At 31.2% G+C, this 12,799-nt stretch overlaps 1 protein-coding gene across 4 annotated transcripts in view; it reads right to left on the minus strand.

Moving 5' to 3' along the window:
- LOC122632671 (synapse-associated protein 1) overlaps nt 1–12,799 on the minus strand; it is a 50,615-nt gene that overhangs the window by 8,048 nt on the left and 29,768 nt on the right. The window lies entirely within an intron of this gene.

Genomic DNA, 12,799 nt, shown 5'->3' on the forward strand with positions numbered 1-12,799 from the left:
TGTTATAATTAAATAATGTTCTTATCTAACACGTTTAAGTATAAAACTTATTGAATAGAAATACAAAAAGATAGATAGATAGATAGATAGATAGATAGATAGATAGATAGAGAGAGAGAGAGAGAGAGAGAGAGAGAGAGAGAGAGAGAGAGAGAGAGAGAGAGAGAGAGAGAGAGAGAGAGAGAGAGAGAGAGAGAGAAATTAATCATGCGATAAGAAAAATAGAACAAAGATAAAATAATCTAAGGAACATTCGAATAGTTTAATCAAACGGAATAATTTTACAATGAAATGAAATAAAATAGATTCATATGGAATTCAAAGTGCAGAAATAAGATGATCAAGAGAGTGGTTTAAAAGGACATTCGATAAATTGGCATCTTAAAAGCATCGTTTCGCCAAAGCAAATTCCAGATTAATCGTTTACTGGTAATTCAACTTCGTAATTGAAGTTTCGCGTGATTAACGAAAATTTAGATCAATGCTATTTCGTGAATTCTATTTCTTACAGGTACTTTATCGTGAATAACATTTATATAGAGTCTACTCCTATACCAATTCCTCCTTTTGATGATCGGGTGAAATCTCATTGACTTTTCCGTTAACACAGAATAGAATAACACAGAAATAGAATATTTAATAGATATACTTGTTCTCTATAGAGTACCATATAACAATATACTTCTATATCAAAACAACAATGTACTATTATTTTATATATAAATACTACATTATTGTTTTCTCTATCTCTTTATCTCTGTCTTCTTTTCTCTCTCTCTCTCTCTCTCTCTCTCTCTCTCTCTCTATCATTATTAGTATACTATAATAACGGCATAATATTAATCATTTTTACTATATAATAATAGAACATAAGTATAATCCTATATTATTATAATAGTATAATTTCATGCATTATAAATTGAAATTTATAATAATAGTATGCTATTATTATACTATTAATATACTATCATTTCTTTCTCCCTCTCTCTCTTTTTCGCTCTCACGCCCACCACGAGTAAGATAGTCGTCAGCAAATGAGACCTGCACGAAAACAAGATTACGTAGGTCATATATTTATATTTATATTCACATACTTTTTTCTTATTTTAATATGGTTATATTTAGTGTGGGGATTAAATTGTGTAATATCCAACTCTGCTTTACTTCCCATACGAAACTGAACACCCACTCTCCTTCTTTTTTCTCTATGTGTATATATTACTTTCTATCATTACATTTTCTACTCTATATACAGAAAGAAAAAAAGAGAGAGATAGAGAAAAAGAAAAAGGAATCAAAGACGAAAGAGAAATAATTTTGATCACAAACGCGTTCGTCTGTGAAAAGAAAAAGGATCGAGAGAACTGTGTAAAAATGTTCAAATATTGCGGTCACGCTTGACGCGACGAACGTGCTTGAAATATACGATCAATGTCAGCAGTCAAGTCTTTCTGCCAATGGGAGTTACTAGTGTCGCGAGAATAAGCTTTTAAGGAGAACGGAAAGAAAGAAGAAGGAAAGAGTACTAAAGAAAAAAAGGGAGAACCTAACAGGACTAAGAGGTAGCCAACCTTTAATGCGGACATTCTGATGCTGTTCAACCTTACGTGATACAACCTTTTCAAAATAGATGTTGTCTTATAAACTATCTTTTCTCTCTCTCTCTCTCTCTCTCTCTCTCTCTCTCTCTCTCTCTCTCTGTCTCTCTCTATTTATCTATCTATCTATCTTTATCACTCTCTGTTTCTTTTAACAAGAATTGTTTCCGTGGAAGAAGAATAAAATTAGAAAACATGAAAGTAAAAAAATAACGAAAGAGAGAGAGAGAGAGAGAGAGAGAGAGAGAGAGAGAGAGAGAAATAGAATAGAAAAAAAGAAAAAAAAAACTCATTCGACCAAGTACTTTGTCGTTGGTCATATTATTGTTGTCCGCAAGCACATTTAGAATTTTAATCCTTTCGTTGCACTCTAAATGTCTTTTCTTTTCTTTTTTCTCTTTTTTCTGCGGTGTTCTGCAAACCAACAGAGAAAATTAAACCAGCGTCGTTTTGGTTTGTTCAGAACGATTAAAATTATTAATCGTAGCAGTAGTTTGTGAGTGTTATATAACGAAGAAATTATTATTCCCTCGATTTTCTTTTCCTTTCTTTTTTTTTTTTTGTTTCTTTTTTCTTTCTTTTTTGTTCCTCCTTTTCTTTTCTTTCGCGTAACGAAATTTCTGATTGGTCGTTTCAAACCTTCTCAACTTGATAAAACGATTATTCTTGATAAAATGATAAAGAAAAAGAAATGTTCGATTATATTACGTCTATAACACGTTTCACGTTATACGCGGAGTCGTTGAAAATAATTCGAATTCTCGATTTAATCAGCGGTCTATTATATCGATAGAAATCGATTTTATCTGGAATACGATTCTTCTTCGAACGAGTACAACAATTGCCACCTTATTCCGTTATTAAACGACGTCCTTTAATTGAGAACGTCGCGTCATTATCGATTTCTTATTCAATCAATATAGTACATATATATGTTCTCTCGTTCGAAGATGATGAAATCATTCGTAAAAAAGAAAAAGAAAGAGAGAGAGAGAGAGAGAGAGAGAGAGAGAGAGAGAGAGAGAGAGAGAGAGAGAGAGAGAGAGAGAGAGAGAAATAGTCGTCTAAAAGTATCGAGGAAATAATTGACATTTATATTAAAAGATCTCGTCAATGATAATAATCAATAAAGAAAGTCGATAAAATCGATATTATTCTGAACGATCTAATATATTGTTAATCAAGAAGAATTTATAGCAATCGTTACATTCTACATAATCTTCTTCTTTTTTTTTTTTTTTTTTTTATTTTTAGAATAATTCGTACGATATATTATTTACGAGCGTTTCCACAATTTCATATATGTACGTATTGTATGTATGCAATTTTTACGTTAATTTATTTCTTTTTTTTTATTAATAGCATCTATAGACACAACAACATGATAGAGAATACTTCAAACGTATCGATAATATCGATGAAAGACAGACGATGAAGTACATATAGTCGACCTTGAAAAAAATGATATGTCTTTTAAGCACGATGAATTTTCCATGGGCTATGGGGGACCTGAAAAAAAGCTTTCAAGGAAAATTCCTTATTGTTCGAAGATACGTGAGTCCAAGAGACGACCATTTTCGTTTTTCCGTGATCGACGTTTTGGAAAATGGAATAAAATAATAGCCGACTCGAAATATCGTTGCTCGTATAAAAAAAGAGAGGAAAAGATAGAGAAAAATAAAGATAAAGATAAAGATGAAGGATTGAGTAATGAAAGAGAGAGAAAAAAATTAAGAAAGAAGAAGAATGAGAGAGGAAGAGTTTTCCAAGGATCGTCTCCGAATAGTGGAGGCCTATTGATCCGTGAAGAGAGTGCCAAAGAGATGCTGAAGCTTCGTCCTTGACGCAATATCCGTCAATGCTAGAAGAAGCTCCATTTACGATTTCCTTTTCCTTTTCCTTCTTCTTCTTCTTCTTCTTCTTCTTCTTCTTCTTCTTCGAGTCAACCACCAAAGTACTCTTCCTTATCTTTTCTCGTTTCTACTTCTCCTATCTTCTAGAATTTCTCATTCCTAGACTCCACTTCCTCTTTTGCCTCTATTCAGAAGCATCGTCGTCGGTGGCGTCGTTGTCTGTCTGTCTGTCTCTTTCACTCTTTCTCTCTTTCTCTCTGTCGGATACATCCATCCCTTTTTCTATCTGTCTCTTTCTAACAATCCGATCTTCCCCATTCTGGCTTCTATCTTCCCGCTACAATTTCTTCCCGCTACAATTTCTTCCCATTATTTCACGTACATCTCGTCGAAGTAACTCCCAACGTAGTTGTTACGAATAATTTCCTTAGATCGACGAAATGCGATCTCTTTCTCTCTGTGTGTGTATGTGTGTCTCTTTCTCTCTCTTGTGTTAGTTACTTAAACGAGTGAATTCGAATATTTCTATTGGTAATACTCGAACGAAATTGTTATTTATTTTTAAAAAAGAAATGAAAGAAAAAAAGAAAATAGATAGATAGATAGATAGATAAATAAATAAATAAATAAAAATATTGAAAAATAAGTGGATATTAAAATCGTCGGAGATTTAAATCGATATCATTTCAGATATGAATTTATTCGAACGCATATATCGGATGCATTTATATCTAGATTTTGAGTATGATCGAAAGAATAGATATTTCGTATACGACATAAACAGAAAGAAGATAAGAGAAAACAATTTAATCGATAGTCACGTAGGATGTGTTATTCATATGAAATCATTTTGGATGGATAGTATAGTAATAGATAAGTGTATTCTCTCTGTGTTGGAATATAGACAATAGCAAGTTACTATTTCCATTCAGATATATATATATATGTATATAGTAGATGAAGAGCGTCACATGTCAGACAACAATAATATCTATCGCCTACAAAGCGTATAAGGAGATTAGGTTTGCATCTATAATCTGAACAAACTGTAATAGATATTCTATAATCATCAAATCCTGTAAATTCCAGTAATTTTCATCGATTATTTCAATATAACAGACGTTGAATCGTAGTTAATGAAATCTATAATCCAACGATTTCGCTGCTAACAATTTGTTCTAATAAAATTTATTATAATACGATTATTAACGCGTTATCAAGTTCGATTAATTCTTTCAAAAGTTTAACAAAGTTTCTTAAAATAAACCGACGTCGTATAATTTATTAAAAGTCAATGAAGATAAAGGAGAAATGAAATACGTAAGTATATAAATAAGTATAATAATACTTGTATCAAGTTGAGAGATTAAATATCATAAAACGAATATTTGTTATCTGATAAAGTTCAAAGTATCGGGTTTCGGTTTGCTATCGAAATAAATTCAACGAGAACTACTTTTCTTTGCCTATATATTAATAAAAAAATAAGAAAGATCGCATGATTCCGTCATTTTGTTCATTTAACAAGATCGTGCTGTAATACTTTTTGTAAAATCGTTTGATCCTGGAAATGTGTGTCGGAAATTCTCTGGGTGAACAATTAGCTACATCGTCGTCGAGCCATTAGTCGACTAGGGAAACTCGATTAGCGACATCGATACGATAAAACTTTGCTCGTGTGTCGGGTGTGTCGTCGTCGTCGTCGTCGTCGTCGTCATTACGTGCAGAGTTAACTTTCTTCCATATGTTGTAACTACAACGTTGTTATATCGGTGGCTTTTCAAATGCAACCTTTTCTATACCCGAACGAACCTTCTAACTTCCTTAATTTTGTGTAACGTCGGTAACACGAACGGAAACAAAGTTGTCCCTTTGTTTTGTTATTCGTGAATAACCCGTAGCGCATGATGTTTCTCATCTAGCATATAATATTGATATGGGAAACACCTTAGTAGCTGATATCTCTTATTGCATCAAAAACCACGAGAGTCACGAAATCCGTTGTTCTAGAATACTTTTCGTGTTGCACGAAACCCATGCTACCCTATATCGTCACTGACTTTATTAAATAGGTGTGTGTGTGTGTGTATAAAGACATACATAAGGAAAAAAATTAACATGAATTAGCCTTGTTCTTTATGTTATGCTCGTTAGTATCTTAATTAGATCTTGATATGTTCATTTATAATATATATGTATATATATGTCAAGAAAAAATGTGTTTAATAGAAATTGATAGTAATTATTTCAATAGAAATTACAGATTTTAATTGGTAAAAAGATAATTAATATTATATATATATATATATAAAATATATTAATAATAATAGGATAAAAAATTTAGATATATTATTTGCTATATATACATATATATATATGTATATGTATAATAGAGTATATGTTTGTATTTATTATATTAGTATTTATAATAATAATTATTATATTTTCTATATATATATATATAAAACTATCTTGTTACTAGTTAAACATAATTACTATTAAAATAATCTAATATATCTAGATTTGATACTTTGCTCTCTTATTATACATACATACATACATACATACATACATACATACAAGTTATTATAGTAAATCTACTATAATATCCAACATATTTTCATATATTTCTTAATTTAACCAAACGATATCGTGTAATCTAATTTTTCCTCATAAAAAATCAACAAAATTACTAAGCATCGTAAGAGGTGATTATTATTTCTCCCTCCCCCTCCCTCCGTCTTTCTCTTTTTACTTGAAACCACACACACATAAGAGAATATGAATTTCCCTTATTACACGCCGTTGCGTCTTCGTTAATGCGTTCTCGGCCTGTTAGAGTATAGTTTTCATAATAAATATAAGACTTACGTACGACGAGCTTAACGAGAAAAGCCTTCCACGTCGTAGAGAGATGGTTTATTGTGAAAGTTTCGCGTCTAGACACGTAGCTCCTCTACCTACTTATTTTATTTTTTTCTACTTTACAATTTCTTCTTTCTTACTGTCGTTTCGTTAATAATATTTCTCTTTCTCCGTTTCTTTTTTAAGACCCGAAGGAAAAAAATATACGACGGCTTTCAAGATCTACGTCTTTGAAACGAACAAAACATGACAGTTCAATAAATGAGAGAAAAAGGAAAGAAAGAAGAAAAAAAGAGAAATGAAAAAATAGAAGAAAGGAAATAGACGAAAAGGAAATTCACGAAGAAAGAAAACGAAAATGAAAAATTTAATAGAATTTTCGTACAATCGTGTATACGAGTATCTAATTAAAATAAAAATAGCTTTTGTCATGATAAATAAACGATAACAATTAAGAGAAGAGATTCTAAAAAAGATTCTTCTTTCCTTTACGGTCCTATTTTCTCTCTTTTTTCTCTTTCATTCGTTGAATATATATGCGTCGAAATAAATGAAAAAATTAAATTCGGAGATAAAATAAATGAAAAAGAACAAATTTTTATCGTTTCGTCAACCATTTCATATATATATATATATATATATATATATATATATATATAACTAATTAAAATAAAATAATTTCTATTTAAATGCAAATAGATGAAAGTTAAGAGAGATTACTTTAATTATTATTTCGTTTTCTTTTTTTCTTTATTCTCCTTCTCTTTCCGTGAATAATGTGAATAGCAATAAACGAAAGATATACCATCGAAGAAAACGAACGACAGACGACGTCTCATTAAGCGTCGCGACGTCGGTTAAGTTCGACGTCTTGATCTATTGAAAAGAAACTGAAGCTCAAAGATCGGTAACAGCACACAAAGGCAGGATCAAATTGTGGAATTCATGAATCGATTTCAATCGAAATCACGTTCACGGTTGGATATTCTTTATCTCGAAAAGTTCAACGACTGTGTTAAATCTAATAGCGTAGAAGGCAACGTCCTACCAATGAATCATACTTGCCTTCGAGCTAATATGTGTGTGTGTGTGTGTCTGTGTAGCTAAAAAATGAGGACAACCTAGATCAGAAAAAAATGTAAGAAACGGTAGTTATAGTTTATGAGGGGAATAAAAAAAGAACCATTTGTTACTTTTAGCGATATATAATGACGTGAATATTGCAAAAAAATATCCTCTCATCGTGTATGTAAAAGAGAAAAAGAGAGAGAGAGAGAGAGACAGTCATTATAGTTTTCTCTATTTTTCTCTTTCCTTGTTTCTTTTCTTTTCTTTTTTTTTTTTTTTATTATTATAATATAATAACGAGTGTTAACATTCATTTTCACGCTCATAAGATCGAAATGTAATATCTCGATAATTATTTAAACAATGAAAAGGATTTTGACGTTATCCATTATAAAAATCAAAGAATTATTACAAATGATATTACTAGTAAGTGATATTAATATGAAATTGATGAATCGACGAGATAATTGTTATTAATTTGTTTTGCATTGTATATTCATTAACACCTTTCTGTTTCTATTTATCTGTCTCTCCTCTTTATTTTCAGTCAGTTATACGAACAGCTTGAAAATTGAAAATTTACAAAAGCTAATTATCTCGAATTTGCGATTAGATCGTATTAATTCGTTGAAAATTTCAACGTTATAACTAGAAAGAACGAAACTTTTCTTATCTAAATAAGGATAGAGAACAAGAGAATCTACTTTGTCAGACGTTTTCTCCTATCCTTGAAACTTATCCATTTTACTTGTTTCTTGATATTGAAGAAGAAAGAATTTCATATTACTTTCATAGTTTCGTCGTTTCCCTTGTTATACTTATGGGATTTGGATTGGTAGCAAGTACTTACGTGGTTCAATCTTCACTCCGACTTTCATACATCTATTCAGATTATCCTTACTTTCCTATATATTTTGTGACAGTTTATAACATATATTTTACCAATTCTAAAATTCTCTATCTCTCTCTCTCTCTCTCTCTCTCTCTCTCTCTATATATATATATATATATATATATATATATATATATATATATATTGTTCATCCTATTCAGACAAAAGGAATCCTGTGAATATGGAAAAGCGTGTAAGGATAAGTTGAATTAGTCTCGATTAATAAACGACCATTTTCAGAGATTACGCGAGAGAAACTAAAGGAAAAATAGAAAGATTTATTGTATTGTTAGCATTGGAGGATCCAATTTTATCTTAAATTTTCTAGCTAAAAGATTTCTTTGTCATTAAGTCGAAGCTCTTCTTTCGACAAATAAATCCTAGAACAAGTCTATTGAAATTCTAGAGTAATTTTGTACGTCGTGACGTCATTGGACTGTCGTTCGAAAAACGTTCAAGATTTTTAAGAAATTTAATAAACACACGGGAAAGAAATTTTAAACGCAAGAAGTGTAAAAACAAAGAAAAGAAAGAAAGAAAGAAGGAAAAAAGGAAGAAGAAGACGAAAAATCCTAAGGAGAAGAAGAAAAATGATAAAATTTGCGTAGATGTATGCGTGTTATTAAAGGGGGTGTTGTACCGGTAATACAAGGCAAAGTAGGTCAAAGCTTGTCCTGACCTAGATGACAAGATGACGTCATGCTGCAACCCACTCTTTGGTCTTCTTTCTCAAACCAACAGAAAGATATTCTCTTGTGGAATACTTGTTTGCTCTTGATACTTCGAATATGTATATACCGACCAACGAACATTTATATACTCGCATTTTTTAACGGGGTTTTTGAAATACAATATATGCAATACCGTTGCATCATCCTGAGGAATGCCGGACATACTTTGATAGCTTTTTTCATGTTCCTTTTTGCTAATACATATATACTCTTTATATTTATATAACATGATCGAAGACTCTTTCCTTTTACAAGAAAGAAGAAAAATGATATCTGTTTAATCTTAAGAAATTCTGTTAAATATTTATATACATATATTCTGTTATGATAGAAATATATATATATATATATACATATTTTTTATCTAACAAAATATACAAATTTACAAATGCTTTGTTTCCAACTATTCAAATTTACAACTTCTATATATCTACTCGAATTTCCTCGATCGACTTCGATACATATACCCGTTTAACCTTAAACGAACTAACTTCCTTAATTAACCTTTGATACGTCCAACGCATCTGACCGACACAAGGAACTCAATCACATAAGACAAGACAGACGTAGTAAAGATATGGACCAGGTAACGTGGAATGTTTGATAAAGCGTATACGCAACATAACGATGTTCTTTGAGGTAATGAACGTTCATACACAATGTACACAGAAAGATAGATAGATAGATCGATAAATCGATAGATACATAGATAGATAGATAGATAGATAGATAGGTAGATAGATAGATAGATAGATAGACAGACAGATGTACGTACAATCCTATCAGTTTCCTGTGTTCAACACATCGACATTCGATACACGACGAACAAGCATGACAAACATCGTTTCGTTGTTAAATACAATGGATTCATCCCTTTTCCCTTCTAACTATTACATCGACACAATGTTTAGGTGTGTAAAAAAATGGCCTCGTTAGTTGGTCAAAGCGGCTTTCAACTAACGCGAAAACATCGAACGTAACCGCATGTTTACCTCGGCTAACCGTTCCTTCAACGCTTCTCTAGAAAACGTATTATCATCCACTCTACCTTTCACCATTTTACTAACTACCCCTCTTAGCTTATCGAAAAAAAAAGAAAAAGAAAAAAGCTAATTCGACCTTCTCCTTCGTCTCTCTCCTTCACCACCCTTTCTTCGACCTTCCCTCCTCTCTTTCCTCGACACCCGGTCGATACTCGCTGTTTGCACGGCCTCGTTTCTACTCCTTCCTTCCTTCCTTCCTTCTTCCTCCTTCCTCCCCCTACCCCACCTTTTTTCACCCCCTTGTCAATTTCCGATCTAATTTTATTATTACTCTTGGATATTATTCGTAGGCGTAACGATGTCCTCTTTTATTTTTTATTTTTTATTTCTTTTCTTTTTTTCTTGTTTTAATTAGTTCCGATTTCGTGAATACGAAAGATATTGGGCACATCGATATCTCGTTAATATCGTTGACCAGTTGCACGGTCGGAACTATTTCTTTTCGTTTAGTCTTTTATCAGACGAATACATTTATATTTTATCTTGGATATATTTATTAGTCCGTGAATTTATTAACGGACTTACTTAATTTATCAATGGGATTATTAATGGAAAATATTGTATTTCTCTTTTGCTACCACTTGTTACTTGTTCGAACTTTTTTTCTCTTTCTTTCCTTTATCTTTATTTTATCTTTTCATTTCGAAAACGTATATATTTCTTTCGTGAAAATGTTGATTAGAAAATAATACTTTTCTTTTCTTTTTTTCCTTTTTTCGTCTCGACGCCATTCTTTATTTATTTCTCCGTGAAAATGGATACATCTTTTTTTTTACTGAAAGAAAAGCTGATCTCATGAATCACACCGTCATGAACATTATACTCGATCGAGAAAACTTCTAGCATCTTAGTATACGCGTCACCGAGTAACCAAGATGCAATTTATTTATCCCCAAGATCGTTCCCTCCTTTTACGTGAAGTTTATGGGACCTTGTGTCTTTACAAATAACCCGAGAAATGGGAAAAGTGTGTTTAACTTATTCGCATTTGTTCCAATATATACGAGACACGGGTTCGAAAAGTTTTATGTTAAAATATTTATCTCGAACGATTCCTTGTGATATAATCCATTCTTTTTTATTCTTTCTTTTTCTTTTTTCTTTTAATTTTGATTTTTCCTTTTAAATTTATTGCTCGAAGATAACTTGTTATCTATCGATTTTCCATCGTATTTAAAATTTAGACAAATATCGTTTATAGGATCGATTTATTTTTTTATATATAATATTTTGTAAAGTATTTATGTAATTTATGGAAAAAAAAAAAAAAAGAAAGAAAATTTCTTACTGACAAATAACATTTCAAGGCAACATTATCAATCGGACTGTTAATTTATTACCACTTTATTATCAATTATGTAAATATAGAATATCGTGATCAATGATACATATCATAAATCATAATTCATCGATTATATATAATACATTTTCGAAAGTGTATGTTTTTTTAATCGAGAGAAAATTGTCTTGTGAGTGAAATTTGCACGATATATTTGTACAATACATTTGTACAATAAATTTTTCAATGTACATAATTAACTGGAATATTATACCCATTCCCAAACAATATACTTAACAATACATTTCTATAAATAATGAAAAGAAAACTAAAAGACTACCAAAAATAATCTCGTTGATATTTCAATGAATATTCGAGATAAGCATCTACTAAATTTTGTTGAATATTAGAAGAAAATTCTTCGACTAAAAACTGCATCGTTGACGAGCTCATCCTCTTTTTTTTTTTTTTTGTACATACGAGATCATATCTCTCTCTTTCTCTTTTCTCAAACGTGTCTAATACATATAAATATATACGAGTATGTTTAAAAACATTCATAAAATACCATCTACTCATCCACTCGTATCAATCAACGTTCATTCGACCGTTCTTTCACTTTTCCGTCAAATTCAATTCCATAGGTAGCCCATCAAATTCGATATTCTACGAAACGAAACGAAACGAAACGAAACGAAACGAAACGAAGTGAGCACGAATATTCAAATACACAGATACATACACACATATATAATAAAAATTATATTTCTTTTATTTGTATTTTTTCCTATGAAGAACATTAAAGAAGCTTATGTAAGTTCAAGGTAATAAACCAAAAGCTTCGATTGGTTAAATGCAACTCGTGTTTCTCTTCTTGTTGTATATCTGTCGAAAGACATTTTTTCTCTATGTGTATATCTATGCGTGTCTATGTGTAAGAGAAAAAGAGGGAGAGGAAGAGACAGGAAAAGAGAGAATATATATATATATATATATGGGTTGCGTTTGTAGAGACGCGCAAAAACCTTTTACTGACCGTAAATTTGTATTATTTAGGTCGTGAGTGAAACTAGGACACAGTTATATTTGCTTCATCTCGTTGATGTGGGTGGTATGAACGGGAAGAAAAAGAAGAGAGAGAGAGAAAGAGAGAGAGAGAGAAAATACAGTTTATTGAAATACTGAAATAATGTACGTCTAGTCTACCAGTCTCGTCTCTGGGTAACAACGAGAACAAACGATTGCTTGTCCATCTTTCTCTTTATTTCTGTCTCTTTCAAAAAGATGGAATGTCGATCAGTATTTCGAAGAATGCTCGTTTATGTGTTGCCTATAAATTTGTGTGACGACGACGATGATGATGACGACAACGATGGAAAGGTTTCGCTTATATACTGTTTGAAGTTCACTCTTAAAGGGGATACTCTTCTATCGAGCAAATAACGACGGGAATTGTTATTGATAAATAAA

Source organism: Vespula pensylvanica, chromosome 10 (assembly GCF_014466175.1).
Source record: "Vespula pensylvanica isolate Volc-1 chromosome 10, ASM1446617v1, whole genome shotgun sequence".
Taxonomy (NCBI): Eukaryota; Metazoa; Arthropoda; class Insecta; order Hymenoptera; family Vespidae; genus Vespula; species Vespula pensylvanica.